This window comes from Ostrinia furnacalis, unplaced genomic scaffold (assembly GCF_004193835.3).
Source record: "Ostrinia furnacalis isolate ACB-3 unplaced genomic scaffold, ASM419383v2 OfSCF7705, whole genome shotgun sequence".
Taxonomy (NCBI): Eukaryota; Metazoa; Arthropoda; class Insecta; order Lepidoptera; family Crambidae; genus Ostrinia; species Ostrinia furnacalis.
Genome location: NW_021137944.1, coordinates 48,488 through 65,430, shown reverse-complemented (window position 1 = coordinate 65,430; position 16,943 = coordinate 48,488). Strand labels below are relative to the sequence as shown.

The 16,943-nt window shown below is 35.4% G+C and overlaps 1 protein-coding gene across 1 annotated transcript in view; it reads left to right on the top strand.

Moving 5' to 3' along the window:
• Positions 1-16,943, top strand: part of Cad99C (cadherin 99C) — a gene marked incomplete at its 3' end in the record, with an annotated part of 146,597 nt that overhangs the window by 84,532 nt on the left and 45,122 nt on the right. The window contains exon 3 of the mRNA XM_028322674.1: positions 5,302-5,360. The remainder of the gene's footprint in view (positions 1-5,301; positions 5,361-16,943) is intronic.

Below are 16,943 nucleotides of genomic sequence, written 5' to 3'. Positions count from 1 at the left end.
AAAAATGAGTCCAGACTTCGGCAACTGTTGGAAACAAGAGAACGCGAACGGCCGATAAAATTCCTTTGACGGAAATGTCACTGGGTTACACAGAATCCAATTTAAGTTTTTGCCCGTTTAACACGAGGCGTTAATAATGTAACCTATAAATAGCAGACAAACGTGAGACAACTAGGCTTGACTACTGTTGCGAAGTTGTCGATATTTTCACTATCAATGGTCGACCTCGAAACATATTCAGGCAGGATATTAATTGTTTTATTCGATAGGGAATTTTGAACAATAAACTGCCAGAAATAACAAAAAAAAACTATCGATCCTACTATCATTAATTGTTTTTGGTTAATGCTTTTAGAAAAATACAATAATATCGAGACTTTCGATCTTTTTACTTTCAACTTATGGAGAGTATCGATCGGACGTAAAACTATCGCTAGTAGTATCGTTACTGTACACATGGCAATACTATCGATACTATTAGATTGGCCTTTACTATCGATATTGGACTGCCGATAAACAACACTAGGCTTAACTATCGCTCACCATACCACGCCTTCGAGCCGACAGCACGTCTGGAAATACCTTGTAAAAAATGCGTTCACAATCTACTCCCGTCATATCAAGGTAATGAATTATTTATATAATAAAACGATATGTTTACGCCACGATCACTGATACTATCTTACACGAACAATATGGAAATTGTAATAAGCTGTCCATAATTTTAAAGTCGACAAAAGTCTGTTGATATGCTAGGTAAAAATTGCTTGAACGTTGAAAAGGTTTCTGAACTTTAAGCTATTCATCTTTTATTTCCAGTGATCAGAAACAGCGCCTTAACTGTATTTTTATGACCCGTTCAAGATCTCACATAGCCAGCAGAAAGAGATTGTTTTCAGATGCTATGGCTGTTAAAGCCTTTGTGGCATTGACACCGTCCAGTTAGCCAGACTGATTTAACTCTATTTCCTGAATGGCGGTTAAAAGATCAGCCTCTCGATGTTTTATGGTCCATTTAAATCAACTGTTCAGTGGACAAACAAAAGGACTTAAAGGATTGTTAACGCATTGTAAATTGTCCGAGCGTATTGATCGAGATCAAACCGTTAGGTTAGGAGCCGGATAATAGGATCTTAAGCCTTTTGTATGGGATATTTAGTGTGTAAACATGCACATAAAGTTATTTTATGACTTAAGTATTGTACATACAAATCGTCTCCGCAAAGGTAAGCTCTCTCACTTTTGATTCATCTATGACCTCAAGACGATAGCTGGCAGATACCTGAATTAATTTTGTAAACACAGACCGTGATCCCTGAAAAAATTGTATCTTATTTTTAAATGATTAACTGTTTATTTATCCATCTCTAGATCCATACATACAAGTACTGTCTTATCTCTACATTGCTATCTATTAAGGATAATATGAGTCAAATCAGTTCACATACAGCTATTTTAAGACAAAGTAATTCCGAACAAAAAACTCGGCGAACCTGATTGCACCCCTTGCAGCATATCTGTCCTGGAATGAATTTTATCGCTCTGCGCGGGCGCAAGGAGTTTACTATCGACAACTTTAATAGAATCGTGTTCGGGTACTAATCGTAACGACTATGTCTTGCTCCTACCATTCCGTCGAAGTTACTGCCCACTGCTGAAGGTTTATTAGCATTAAAAATACTATTTTTGCAGCTGAATAAAGTTGTAAAGCGAACTGTTTAAGATTACTTGGAATGGACTTGTATAGAGCAGGTGAGAATATAAGATCTTTTATTTTCAATGGTGACTCAGACTTGAATGTAACTAGTCGTATAACAGTTTGAATGTGGTATTAACGGTTCGTAAATGTAAAGCGAATCGTGAATCTATAAAAATGTTCTCGTGCATAATTGCGCGGTTATCTTTTTTCTTTTCAACACTGGTCTTAAAAGGCTTATTTATTGCAACGTGCGTGCTAAATATGTTATTTGGCAACATAGGTTAAATAGGTACTACAAAACAATACAGTCAATAACTGAAACTGCTCTTGCATAAGAATGACTGTGAACCGTAGACGTACAACGCGTGAGACGAAAACGAAATTCGTGAGTGATGTATTACTTTTTGACACGTTTGCAAGTATTCATCATTGTGTGACAACAAAACTTGCTACTTTGTGTGCAATGATGGCGAAATAAGTTTTAGGACTGAGTTTAGATGTATTACATTCACAACAATACTTTTTCAAATCTTTGTCTTTCTTTTTTGTTTGTCTTTGACAAAGAAAAAGTTTTAGACGAATTAAACACAAGATCATCTAATCATCTTCTTTGCCTGGCCGATTCCCATTTTATTTGGCGTCGGCCCTACTTATCATGCGTCTCCAGGCGGCTCGGTCCTGGGTCGTCTCTTTATAGACTTGGGCTTCTTAGAGAGCATACAACACAAGTTATCTTATTTAATTATTTTGCAATATTTTTCATCAATTAAATTTTAAGGTCTCTGTTCTTTTTTTATTTTGCCTTGCTCGTTCCGTTTCCCAGCCTTTTAAACTTTTAAACTATAATATTCGGGTCGCCGCGCCGATATGTTTGCTACAGTTATGTGCCTTTGTAAATAAACGTTGTAAACTATAATGCATTACGAATGTATTTGCCTAGTTACAATGTTATCATTATCAGTGTTACGAAATTCATAAATGTCAATTTGGCCTTTGCGACTCGATTATTCATCGTGACCAAAGGTTGTATCGATTAATCCAGAGTCCCATAATGGACAGTACTCGCTGAAGTCGACACGCTTGATTTCTCTGGTTTCGAACTTATATTCGACTGGCTTTTGCCTGTGACTTCCCCTGTGGCCCTGTGTAGATTCCGGTTGTCAAAAACACAGTAGTAATTGTAATGATATTTCAACCCTATTTCGGATGGTTTTTGGAATAATAGCTATTCTAAGCTCTTTTTAGACTCTTAGAGGGTATCAAACTATATCCGTTCCAAATGTCACCTGAATCGGTGTGAAAAGGCAATAGACAGACAATTACTTTCACATAATATTAGCATGGTTGTGGATGTAGTTTATTTATTCAACCTGTTCGTGTTTAGTTGACCGATTTGGGCCAAGCTACTCCCATCGCCCACGCGGTGGCGAAAGCCCAGCACACAACGACACACGATTCTGATCTCTATTCCATTGAATATAAAGACACAAAAGACCGATAACTAGAGTACTATTGTGCAAATAATGAGAAGTGCTTTATTATGTTTTTTGTTCTACGATTCGTCCCCTACATGACTTGATTCACTGCATAGTTGAATCGATTTCTTATACAGTTACATTGATGTCGAAAGGCTGAATCGATTGTTGTATTCTCAGAAGCTGGTTTGAGTCTTCAATCAGATTCTATTTTTATGTCATTGTTAGGTTTTTGCTTAAACTGATAAATCTATTTCGAGTCTTAAAACGGATATGAAAATGAATAGACCTTTATGGATCGATGTTTTTATCAAATCTGTTTTACATAGATCATCAATCATTTGTTTTGTCTTAATCTACATGTCGATTTGTCTAGTTAAAAATATTGTAAATGAAGCGATCCACTTAAGACCGAATCTGATCAATGAGTCACGTGTCTCGGGGACCGGTTCCCACACCCACTCTGCGCCTACGCAGCGGTCAGTTGACATCACTTATGCAAGGGGTGCCATTTTACTTTACTTTATTCGTTGCATAAGTACTGGCGATTTGCACCTGAATGTGTTGAAATGCTTTTTTTATGCTAATTAGAATTGCTGCTTTCGCCAATTGACTGTTTGAAATATGACTGTAAGTACCTAGATCAGCTTTGCATAAGTACCTACTTTTTTTTAAATACAGTCACAAAATTAATAATACACAGGACACGAATAGAATCAGCCAGCCACTCAAGCGTTTATTCTTTCATTCAATATTTTTTAATTTGAATAACTTCGGATAATCAAATTGTTTAATTGCGTCACATGTGGTGAACACAAAAGCTTATTTTCTTAATATCTAGTAAGTCTCAATCTGAAACCTTAACTATGGCTTAACGTAACTGACTGAAAAAGTTCTGCCATTTTAGCTTTAGAATAGGCGCGAAAATAAAGTTCAATGATCATGTTATAATATGTATTAGCACTCATTTGCAAAAGTTGTCTGTCCTTTTCCGTAACGACCGAAGATTCCAATGAAATCCAACAAAAGGTACCGTTAAATTGGAAATCCTAAAGTGACGCCCACGCTTCTCAATCACATCACTTCGCGTGAATACACTCGTATGTGACAAAACCATATACGGACACACCTTAAACTGAGCAGTAACTAATTATCCAAGGTGATTGCAGCTCCATTTGACTCCGAATAAGGCACCATCAATTGCGCTTGTTTGGTCCATCTGTTTTATTTGTTTTGCCAATCGAAAACAATACGGCTCGAACAAATATTTAATTGGCAAAGCTAATTGTCGACCGTTCCATTGTCTCGGATTCTTTCTAACAATCGGCATTGTAGTCGGACAATGTTGGGAGCTGACCTCAAGGAACACCGATGCCTTTTTGTGACCATCTAGGAAGAGATCCGATCTCGTACGTCGACACCGGAGGTACAAAAACTGAATACTGATTTTTTGTACTGACTCTACATTTCTTTTTGCAAAATCGCACTTAACAAAACTACTTAAGGTGCTAATGTTTAACTTCATGTGCCGTCGTACTTAGAAGTGGAATTACGTGACGGAACAAATGACTGCTTGATAAAGACTTCACTTTTTTGAGTCATTCTTTTTCATTCATGCGTGTGTTCAGTTCACACCGGCTCTAATAAGTATTTACCATTCCTTTAAATATATTATGTTAACGACTCTATTATTATTCCTAACGTTAGATTTTTTGCTTGGTTTTTAATCTAAGTTTAAACAGTTTAAAGAGCAAAAAGCCGTGGATAATTGTCCCAGTTGTGTTGTGGTGTAGAGTAATACTAAAATAATTTGACTTATTTTTATTTGCAGGTCCCTAATTGACTAATAGCATCTATAATATACGTCTATACTTAGACCATAATAGCCATTGATTTTCTCTTCGCCTTTGTAAAAACGTCGCCGACAATTTATAATAATAATTTCACCCGCAAAAACACCAATAAGTCCACACGTTCGTGTCTTGTTAGAGTTAATTCAGATAATGTACAGTTGAGCACATTATCTACGTGTGTTTCTTGAAAAATCGCATCTATTTCCATGACATAAGACGCGAGTATTTAGTCTGTGGCTAGTTTCTCGTTAGTAACAACTTGCTTTTGTTGCAGATGGACAACTGGAACAGATAATTTGAGTAATGCGAACACATCGGAATTGTAACTGCTGGGTAAGTGCTGCTGAGTTCTTTATTTTTTGTACAACAACAGACAGGTTCATATTAAGGGTATAAAGGTATCTTCACACGACGGGGCGTTCGTGGGGCGAACGTGTTTCATTTGTTTTCTTCAGCACTGCTTGTACGCTCTTAACAATTGTATGCAGAATGCAGTGGTTCTTTAAACATAGTATGCATAGGGAACGCCCCGCGCCCGTCCCTTTGGTGGAGGAGGATATACCTTAACAGTAGCCACGCCTAAAACGATTGTCCATCAGACAGAAGTGACAGAACATTTCTTACTTCTGAATATGATGATTGTTGTATTGACACAGTATAGTGATATTGGGAGGTAGAGTTCTTAAACTAGTCCCTAAACACACACAAGTTAAACCTTATAAGCATAAAAAAAACTCAGACAGTCAAACGAGCGTGAATGTTTTAATAAAATACTAGTATTAATTCACGCTACAGAATCGTATGCATGCAAGTACGTAGGTATGTACTTTTTACGCAACTTAATAGGCGGTTTTGCTCGACACATCGTTTTGCGATTAACCACGCGCACTTAACGTTTAATAGCTGTTACATTGCTGCGCTGATTTATGTTAATAACGTAAATGCGAGGAAAAGATCCAGTCTAACTAGATAATTAGGGTACTGCCACATTTTGGACCGACAAAATTTTTCATCCAAAGCTGTGTGATTGATATTAGCGGCCACACGCGCTGGTCATAATCGTAGTGTTCTAAAAAAAGGTTCTATTTTAATCTTGCTATAATAATCTTTGATATTTTTTATTTTGCTTTAATAAGTTAATTTTTTTGATTGTGCTACTAAATAACTCAGCAGTTTCGAGTACTGCCCTGTTGTATTCTAAACTAATATTAATAAAATCATGGTTTATCTTTGGAATTGGTTGGGATCATGGAATTAATCTTCGCTTTACTAACTAATTAATTAAAATCACGTTGTATACTTCGTATGGCTTTACTTTGAAAAGAATAAAAACTGCTTGATATAATTTTTGCTAGCGACTGTATACAGTTAACAAACGAGACAACTTTATCTTCGAACGTCGCTTTACTTAAAANAATTCCTGCGCTAAAAATTATCCATTTGTATTTAATGCCACTATGCAGTCCTAGTTTAACTATTACGAGAAAAACTCATTTTTGCAGTTTTCATACTAGTTGCCATTCAAGTAGCCATAAGATAAAAATAATACAGAATACATAGGCTTGTGATATCTTTTTAGAATCCCAATTAACCAAGGAAGTTTTTAAGATAATGGGCATGATGGTCTTCCTACATTTTTTTTACACGATGGCTGATCAAAAGTGCAAGACAATGAATTAATTTTTCCTTCTTCTCTGCAATTTCTTAAAATTTTCATACTTTTAAACTAGTTTGTTGAACTTTAATATTTTCTTTTGATAGCCCAACTACCCCTTGTGATAAGGAAAAAAACTAGATTGAAAAGTATCCTCATTTGTAGAAATGGCATGAGAAAAAGTAATCGCAGGTGGCAATTTTCTAAAAATGCACAAAAACTTAAAAATCTTGAAAACGGTGATATTTTTACTGGGGTTAAAATTGGACGTTAGGGAGACCATGGCGAGGCCTATCGATGGTTATAGGGTTATCCATTGTTTTTGGGACACCCTGTATTTTAACCTTATTATTATTATAATTTTTCTTTAATAAATTAATCTTTATGGTTGTGCTACTAAACAACTCAGCAGTTTCCAGCACTAGTATTGTATTTTTCTAAACCACTGTTAATAAAATCATGGTTTATCTTTGGAATTGGTTGGGATCATGGAATTAATCGTCGCTTTACTAATTAATTAATCAATCACGTCGTAATATATTACTTGGTTGGTTATGCAAATATAAATTGGTTGGTATAATTTTTGTTAGCGACTGTACACCGGTAACAAACGAGACAACTTTATCTCCGAACGTCGCTTTACTTAAAACAAATTAAGAGGCTGCTTAAAACCTCTCTATAGATACTTTATGAAACCTTAAACCAGCATTAAGTGATACTATTTGTAACGCGTATAACACGCTTGAGATATCGTGGGTGTCAGAGATTACATATAAAGATAATACCCAACACAAATCGAGAATTGAGAAATAATTGATGCGCCGTATGCTGTATTTAAGATTATAATTACTAAGTTGGGGTTATTAATTTAAATAAATGATTAATCTATTCACACGGTTCTACTTCCTGATATTAATTTTGCGAAGGCACTTATGAGGTGAGATTAAATCAATTTTGTAATGCAAATTAATACTTCTCAAATTGTGCCAAGCGAGTTACTTTCATGTTGAAAGGTCTCTGAAAGGTCAGTAATGGATTGGCAATGCCCCATATGTAAATTTCCATGATGACGTTAGTCACTTTCCCTCAGTGAAATACTTACGAGTACCTATATTATAATTACTATTCTGCTCACGATAATTATTATACACTAGCTTCTGCCTACGTGTTGGCTTTCCTGCATGTGTCAAAAACACTTTTAGTAATAAATTAATTTACCTGTAATAGCATAAAAATAAAATTTCATCATTGCATTTATCTCTTCTGCTGTAGTTTGCCTCTGGACGCTGATTGCATGATGACATCACAAAGCAAAAAATATTGGCCTAACCTATTACAATTACAACTCACAGCTGCAACAAAAAGGGGAATGCTATAAATAATACCTATCCAATTGAATTTTAGAAGAAAAAAAAATTCTTAAGATAACATAAAGCACCGCTTGGAATTTCTTGCAAACAGTGAAATCACGTGCTTCAAAGGCATTTGGAAGGTCTGAATAGATTTGGACACTAAAATCGAAACACCTAAACGAGCTCTGAATAATTTAAACATATTTCACGCTTAAGTAGGCAGTATTGGAGTCGTTTTCCTGCTTACTTATCAAGCACTTATTAGCAATTGTGTTTCATTTCATTACTCAACAAGATACTCAAACAATTTGCAATGCGGATCAATTGTTTCCAACAACAGCGTCCAGCTTAAGATTTATCTTGGGCTATAAAACTCCCGTTTTATTACCAGCTGTATCGGTGCAAGTGAAATCATTATTGTAGCTTTTTAAGCACTTCAGCACACGAACCAAAAAGAACGTAACTTGGTGATCAAGGTTTTGGAATGTGTCTGGCTCATAAACGTTTATGTGCTCTTTTAACCTTTAGATTGTTTGGGTTATATTGGGTTTTAACTAAAACGAACCAATTTCAAAACCAATGCAATATTTACTCAGACTTATTGCAAAAATATGATTATAATATAATCACGATCTTTCGATGGTATTTCCATGATTTATCATTAAGAAACTTGCAATACTCATTTTGCTATTTTCTATCGGTCTACAAAAAACCGGTACTATCTACTTGGTACAAGCTTTGTTGAGTTTTTTATTTTAATTTTTATGAAAGAATGAGGCAGTAGCAACAAGGCCTAACAGTGAAAGCTGCAGTTTTTGCGGGCTTGTTAGGAGTTAAAGCGATTTCTGCTTTAGTGACTTAATAAAAACATTCCATTTCCTCGATAAAAATATAACTTATAATGAAAGTAGTAAAGAAAATGTACCCATTGAACTTTCTAAGAATAAAAGACGAACTTGGTAAAAATTAGCGGTTATTCTCGTTTCGATTTTGAATACATCGATACAGGATTCGTACTTATCTAAAAAATCTTGATGGATTTTCCTTACAATAAAAAACTTAATAGAAAAGGAGGCTGACAATTAGTGACTCAGTTTCTTGCGCTGCTTCTTCTCAGCACTGGCCCATTTATTGTCCCGAAGCAGTGGTAGGGTTAATACTGGGACGTGTAAAAGTGCTTTTTAAAAGCCTATTTGCAAAAAAGTTTTATGAGCTTTTTTATGAGACACAACTTGTCATAAATAACGGGTTTTTCTTATGCCGGGGGCGTCTCCCAACACACCCAACAACACTCGGCATCAAATAAATCGCACCTCCCGCGACAAGCACTTATCAAACGTATGCATCCCCACTTCCCACCAACGTTGGTACCATTTGAAAGCCTAGTTCTAAACTTCATTTCATTAAAGGAAAGGTTTTTACCCCAAAAATGTGTCTTTACAAGGATCCAGAGTCACTTCTTCAAAAAATAGGTAGTTACGCTATAGCCATTTTTTATGACTATAAAACTGTTAAGTTGAGATTAATCGCTATTCATCTGTTAAAGAGGACACGTGAGATCTTTATTTGGTTTTATAATCATAAAAATTGGTCTAATTGTTCCCAGAGGTGAGCCCAAAGTGAGGTCTATTTTCAAGTCATATTTATGGTAAATGTTAATCATTTATGTAGAAATGAAATGTATTTTTCTTTAAGGATATTTATTGAGCTTTCTAATAACACCAATATTGTTGGGGTACCATGATTGTGTCAGAAGAAAATCTTTAAAGTTCGCGTCGCGGAAGGTGCGGTTTATTTGATGTTAAGTGTATAATGATTCCATTTGATGACGTAATTAAAACCTTGTTTAACTGGCATCAAGTTTAACCATTAAAATAAACCAAATAAGTGTGATATTGGTAATATCATCTTATTTCGTTTTGATAACCCATGTGGTAAATGTAAAATACCGCCTTGATTTTACGATGTCAGAACTACCAAACCGGGTAAATGAATACCGATTAAATTCCCTATCGGAATTCTATCCATCCAATCTATCGAGTAACGAAACCGATATAATTCACCGACGCCCACCGACATCTACGAGCGAAATAAGTTATTGTGTTGCAATTTCGTAATTAAGATAAGTGAACCAACGATTTGTTAAACTAACTTTTAGTTAAATATTACCTAAGACGATAGTAGATAAGTTTAGAAAATTTGGGTTTATGTGATTAATATCTGTTGTCAATGTACATGTATCTCATTAGGTATTAATTTATTTTGCGTTTGAAGTTTCCGAATGAACTTACGCGATTTCACCACCTTTGTCAGTTTTGTTGTGATAAATATTTATTGTGAACTTATTTTTTATGAAATTGATGAAATTAATTAACAAAATGATTTAATTCATATTGGATCTTAAATAATATTTATACCATTGCTAAGATCGGTCTAAAAATCTTTTGTCTGTTTATTTTTAATATTTTTTTTAAAAGCTACATTCCTTAAAATACTGGAAGCTTTATTAGTCTATCATCTGTCAGCAAATCAAATCAAATTAAAATTATCTTTATTTGTTTAGATTAATTAAATTAGTACTTACAAATCTTCAAATGCTCTTAAGGAGCCTATACATGTCTCATTCTTTTTTTGCTCTACCAGCGCTTCGAGACAAACATTTGGCAAGTGCTGAGAAGAAGCGCCGCAACAAACTCAGTCACCACTGTCTGCCGGTTTAAAAATATTTAAAAAATATAAAAAAAAAAGTAGGAAGTTACAATGCAAAAAAATGTTAATAGTGTTGTATTTTTACTAAAATTCCCATTATATCCCAATCAAAAAAGCACCGAATCACCAAGCGGAGAAGGTAATTTGTAACAAAAATACAGAAGTAAAAAAAACTTCGGTTACGCTGTGTAAAAAGGAAACGCTTGCACCTGCCTGCCATAGGTGGGCTGCGCGCCGGCGCAACGGGTGGCGACCGGACCATCGGGATTAAAATATGTTTGGCTTGAATTTACATATCGGTGTACTGCAGGGCACATCTCTGGGCCCATGTTTGTATTATATTACTACCATATTGGCGGATTACATTTAAATAAGTTAATAAAGATTTTATGACCAAACTTAAGGTAATACCTAATTTATTAGTCCATTTCAACCGGTGGGAAAAACGTCACTAGTCACTACTCATTTCCTAGTTATGCTTCCGGCAAGAAATGGATCGTTAGGAATGCCTGTGAGCTGGATAATTGTATGTCGAATGGGAAAGGCAATGACCATTCTAATAGAATAGTCAAAGGGCAGCAGCAATGCTAGCATGTAGTTAATGCTTATGTTTATGAACAAAACTTTTTTAATTTTGAAATGCAAATTACAGATGAACTATTAAAATATTTCTCTTACCCATTGCATCGTGGATTACAACCTAAAGTGCCAAAACTTTGCGTAATGCTCTTAAAATTGACCATTTAATCCTAAGACTGTTGCATTGCATTTATACAATACCAAAGCCTACAACTAAATCAGCATTTTACATGAGACAAGTATTTTGATTTTAGTTTCACTTAAACGCAATATCAACTTCTAGTTTCACAGGCGTTGTCAATATTGCAATGATATCCTACACATAATCTTTTAGCTGCGGTTCTCGTGCGCAGTTCGTTCCAGTTATCAGTGCGCTTTAGAGCTCGTTGCCAGCTCCGTCCACCATTATGCAAATAGAATTAAATAGACAAATATCATGTTTGATCAATTTTATTACAATGTTGATCATAAACCCAGCGGGCTGCGGCCTTTGCGTTTCGTCACACCAACCGCCTGGGCCGCATTCCAACTCTCGTACACCAAATACAGCGTCAACTTGTCTCACTCCTCCATTATTATGATACAGATTTATGTCTAGCATTCAACTAAGTACAGCCACTACTTTGTCAAACCGAGAAGAATGCCTTTACGGGCTAAAGAAATGTTTTTTAAGATATAATTACCAGATTTCGTGACTTACTGTATTTTTTGTCGTAATTTATTCTTTGAATTGTTCTTTTGTGAGTAACTCGTTAGATTCCCACTGTGAGTTTACTTCCAAGGACTGCAATATTTTTTTGTTTTAGATGTCGATTATGGTTGCTTCAAACGTTTCATAACTCTCAATATCTGGGGGCACGGCAGTGCCCCCGCCAAGTCGAGCGCGAAGCAAACACTGCCGTACCATCCTTTACTGGAACCATTTCGCCGCATTTTCAGGCCTCTATTTGAGAACCTCTGGATAAGACCAGAACGCTGAAATTTTCGTCATCTAGTAAGCTATAATCACATACTTAAAATCCAAAATTTCAAGTCTGTAGGTCATTTAGTTCCGAAGTTATGCGAAAGCAAAGTTTCGCATTTACGACACTCACTCACTCACTGATGATCATCAAAATAGAACTAGTACTTCCCATCAACTCAGAGAGCTGAAATTTGGTACAGAGTTAGGGTTTAATGGCCACGTAAAGGGAAAACTATAAAAACTAGGAAAATCGAAAATCTGGAGTAACACCATATTCATAATCAATACTACTAGCGCCACAACCGGCACCGTGGTGTTCGCCTATACCGCTCACCGCTAGATGGCGCTAGCACTTTGAGCGTCATTTTTCTGCACCGCGGTGTCCAGATTTTTTTTCCTTTCTAGATCGCCGTCGATTAAGTTGAATGTTGTGTAAATATTTGAATTTCGTTGATTTCGTTTATTATTGGTGAGGTTGGCTAAGGTTAAGTTATTAAAACAACTTCTGCTTTGTTGTCCATTTTAAAGGTCGTTGAGTTTATTTGTGTTTAATATCGTAAAAAAAATGTCGATAAATATAAAAGAAAAGACGACGACGTTAAATAATTATGCCACTTTCTACAAAAAGAAGTGAAATCCCACCAAAAACATTCTGTAAAAAACTAGCCAAGTCTCGATAGAGCTGCTTGTTTATCTCTAAAAAGTAATGAAATCTAGACAAAGTCGTGCCAAGTCTATGGTTCCTTACTGCAATTTCTTTATTATTATAGTTAATGTTTTGTGACTTGGCCGTTGAACAATCTTTATAAGATAATCATACATAAGTATTATTGAAATACGCAGCTTTATCAAGTCTACTTGACTGGTTATTGAATCAACGTTTTCCAAGTGGCAATTTTCCATCGTCAATGGGTAGCGGTTCTGGCGACAGATTGGTGCAATGGTGTCATGGAGCACCTGGTTTTGTACCCTTCAACGGCCAAGTCACACAACACTAACTATAATAATAAAGAAATTGCAGTAAGGAACCATAGACTTGGCACGACTTTGTCTAGATTTCATTACTTTTTAGAGATAAACAAGCAGCTCTATCGAGACTTGGCTAGTTTTTTACAGAATGTTTTTGGTGGGATCGTATGTTTATCTCTTCCATTGGAATGAATTAGTGTATAAAACAATTTCAAAATAGCATAATTCGTTATTTGTATCAATGATGCTTTATTTAAACTGAGCCCATTGGTTAGTGATGATGAAACGTATCTAGCTGAGAATTGGATCATCTGTAACTCTATCAGTAAAAAGATTCGAACCAGTGAAACGTTACGTTTCGATCATTTGCATCAACAATTCTCAACTACAGCAGCAATAAATCCTGAGATTCATTTATAAAAATCGCGGAATCATTAGCCTACTTTTGTAGTGCAATATAAATGAATTTAAATCTCCAGTGAAGCTGTGAAACTCCGTCCTCGGTTTCAAGTTCAAGTATGTTTTCTACCATTCCACTTTCTCACATAACCTTTACGCCTCTTGCCGACTTTCCTCTACCTTCGTTACGCAAAATGTGTAAAGTAACGTTTGGTATGAGTTAACGAAAGAACAAATATTTTGCAGCATCACTCAAATCATAAACTCAACATTTATGAAGAAAAAAGTCTACTTGTGGACCGATCTAGATTGTGTCCAGTAAATTGGAGCACGTATTTCTTTTTTTATCATTCATGGAGATTTTTCATCAGACGAAAGCGAATGAAACTGTGGTCAACCACGAGTTGAACTTAAGATTTGCTTTTTTAGTAAACTATGAATTTTGTTGGCACGACTGACCGAAATGGTATCCTTATTGAGATCAATTTGTATTTTTTCATTCTTATAAACTAGATCAGCGACTTCATACTAAATCAAGTTTTTTTTTTGTTTATTACCTGTAGAGTAAACACAATCTAATTCACAAATCTGGATTATACTGTGGTTATACTGTAACATGACATTTATTGCCCTGCTAATAAGATTGAACGATTTATTACAACTATTTTGATTGATGATAATAATATGCAAGCTTTGTGTGTTTTAATTTGTATAATAGGCTAGTTGCCTAAAAAAATTTTTTTAGTCTGTAATGTTTAATATCAAAAAATATTGGACACATATATTTTTATTTGTCAATCTAACAAATAATTACATAGTTATGGTGCGTTGAAGTTGCGCACGACGTCACAACGTGCGGCATTTTTAAGCAAGCGTTGACGTCACGGGCCTCTTCTTATGAACTTTGGGGCGCTTTATCTCTTTAAATTTTCATTAGTTTGAAAAAGTGAAAAATACGTGTAGAGTATTTTTTGATAAGTTAACTGACGGACTAATTAAAACTCTTGCTTTTTGACCCAGGCAACATCCCCATTAGTTATGTTTTCTCAACAATATTTCGCGATATATTTATTTATAATAGAGTAGAGCATTAAATAGCGGCTTGGAGTTCTTTGTCTTAAATTTTCGACTTCGTAGGAGTTAATGTCACATAATTTTCTTTCTTAAGACAAAAATGCATTTTTGTTAACGAATTATGAGTCATAATAACCTTCCAAGAATGTCTGATGTTGCAGTATAAAGGTGCTAATGAAATTCTTGCTTAACACCGGTGACACGGTATTTTCTTTGGAAGTATTTCTTCGCTTTGTTGGTATTCCTGGAATCTGATTCCATCATTTGAAGAATGTGCACTGATTGTAATTGTTGGAAATAAATGAGTGTATCACATTTTCCATGAAATCTCACGTTCACGTCCCATAAGTATCAATTGTAACGTAATTATTCTGATTTGTCTAATTTTGTATGGGAATTAGCTAGAATAATATGGTGGATAGTACTTTCTTGAGCCGCTAGAATCCTGCTTGGGGGCTTACTTAGAAGTGCTATATTTCCCATTCGAAAATAATTGATCAGGAAACACTGCATTTATCAAATCGTGTGTCATTTGCTTCTTGCTGATTGTCTCACTAGCTAATTAGTGTGATGATGCTATTCGCGATTCTGACGCATTATTGTATTCCGGTTTGAAGGCATGAGAGTGTAATTATATGCAGCCATTATCTTAGTTCCCAAGGTCAGCGGCATGAACTGTCACTAGCTCACAGGGCAGGTGTGCGCATTCCTTTCCCTTCTGTGTACTTGTATAAAGTTGTATGACACCAATATGGACAAATGATGATGGCATTTTTTATACCTCGTCATTAAGTATGTTTATTATTTACACAACATTCAGTTGATCACACACTGTTTGTGATCGCAGAGTATTTGCGATTTCTGTTTCAGTAAATTATTACAGAAATATATTTGCAACCGTAGCTTGTACATATCTATCCTAAAAACGTGCAGCAACGACCATTATTTTTTGCTGTAAAATAGTGCTTATTACAACAGCATTAGATTCCATACACAATTAGACAAACTGATGTGCCATGGTCCGTATACATAACTCTTAATCGAGGCTGACATCCCATCGTAATCGTAGGGCTCGATAAATTCCAAGAGGCTTCCAGCGACTGGGACCGCAATTAACTGGGACCGCGGTCCCAGTCGCCGGATGCGTAAAAATTAAATAATTTTCTTCCGGCGACTGGGACCACTCATAGATAACTTTAAAGAAAATATTATTCAATCTAAAATCGGTACAGTACTAAAATCCATGAGTGGTCCCAGTCGCCGGATGAAAATTATTTAATTTTTACGCATCCGGCGACTGGGACCGCGGTCCCAGTTAATTGCGGTCCCAGTTGACGGAATCCTCATTTCCAACACGCCAAGTGGTCAGCACTCCTATATCCGATTTCGCAGCAAATATTTCATTCTATATTATGTTAATTTCTCAAAGCTTCTGTTGACTTTTAAGGCGGACATGCCACATTTATGGTTTTGGTCTCTTTAATAGCCATGTTATTGCCTTACCGCGTTTGGATTTATTATTATGTTTGTTTTGTAACTTTAAGTTCTCACTCTTCGTCTAATTCATCAGTTTTGAAATATTGACTTATAAGAATAGTATCATATTACATTAGCTGTTCATGTTTCTTTTGTGGGTCAAGTTTATTATGCTATTATTAATGTTTATTATGATTGACTACCTCGGATTTTTTATTCATAAACTTTTATTGAAACTGCATATGAATAAATGAAAGCGAGTTTTCTAAATATTTATGAAGTTGATAGAGGCTTTACACTAGTCAATTACTATAAATCTCCAACATCAATCGAATAGGTATTATACCAAACATTAACTTCACTTAAAAAACCGGCCAAGTGCGAGTCGGGCTCGCGCATAAAGGGTTCCGTAGCAGCAAATATAATAAACTTATTATGTCAATTTATACACCTGGTGAATGGAGCCTAAACTCTCCCGATATTTTGCCTTGTACTTTTATGTATGAATATTAATTTTATATATGTATTTATAAATATTCCGAGCTAAAGAGGTGGCAAAAGCAATGGCAAACAAACCACAATCAATAGTATTCGGTTGTCGCTGAACACTTGGAAACTGAATACATGACTCCGATAGATACGGAAACAAGGCTTTTACATATATTTTTTGCGATTTTCCTAGAACACCAACAAGACTATCGTACACACGCAGTATTCCATTAATGTAATAAATACAACTC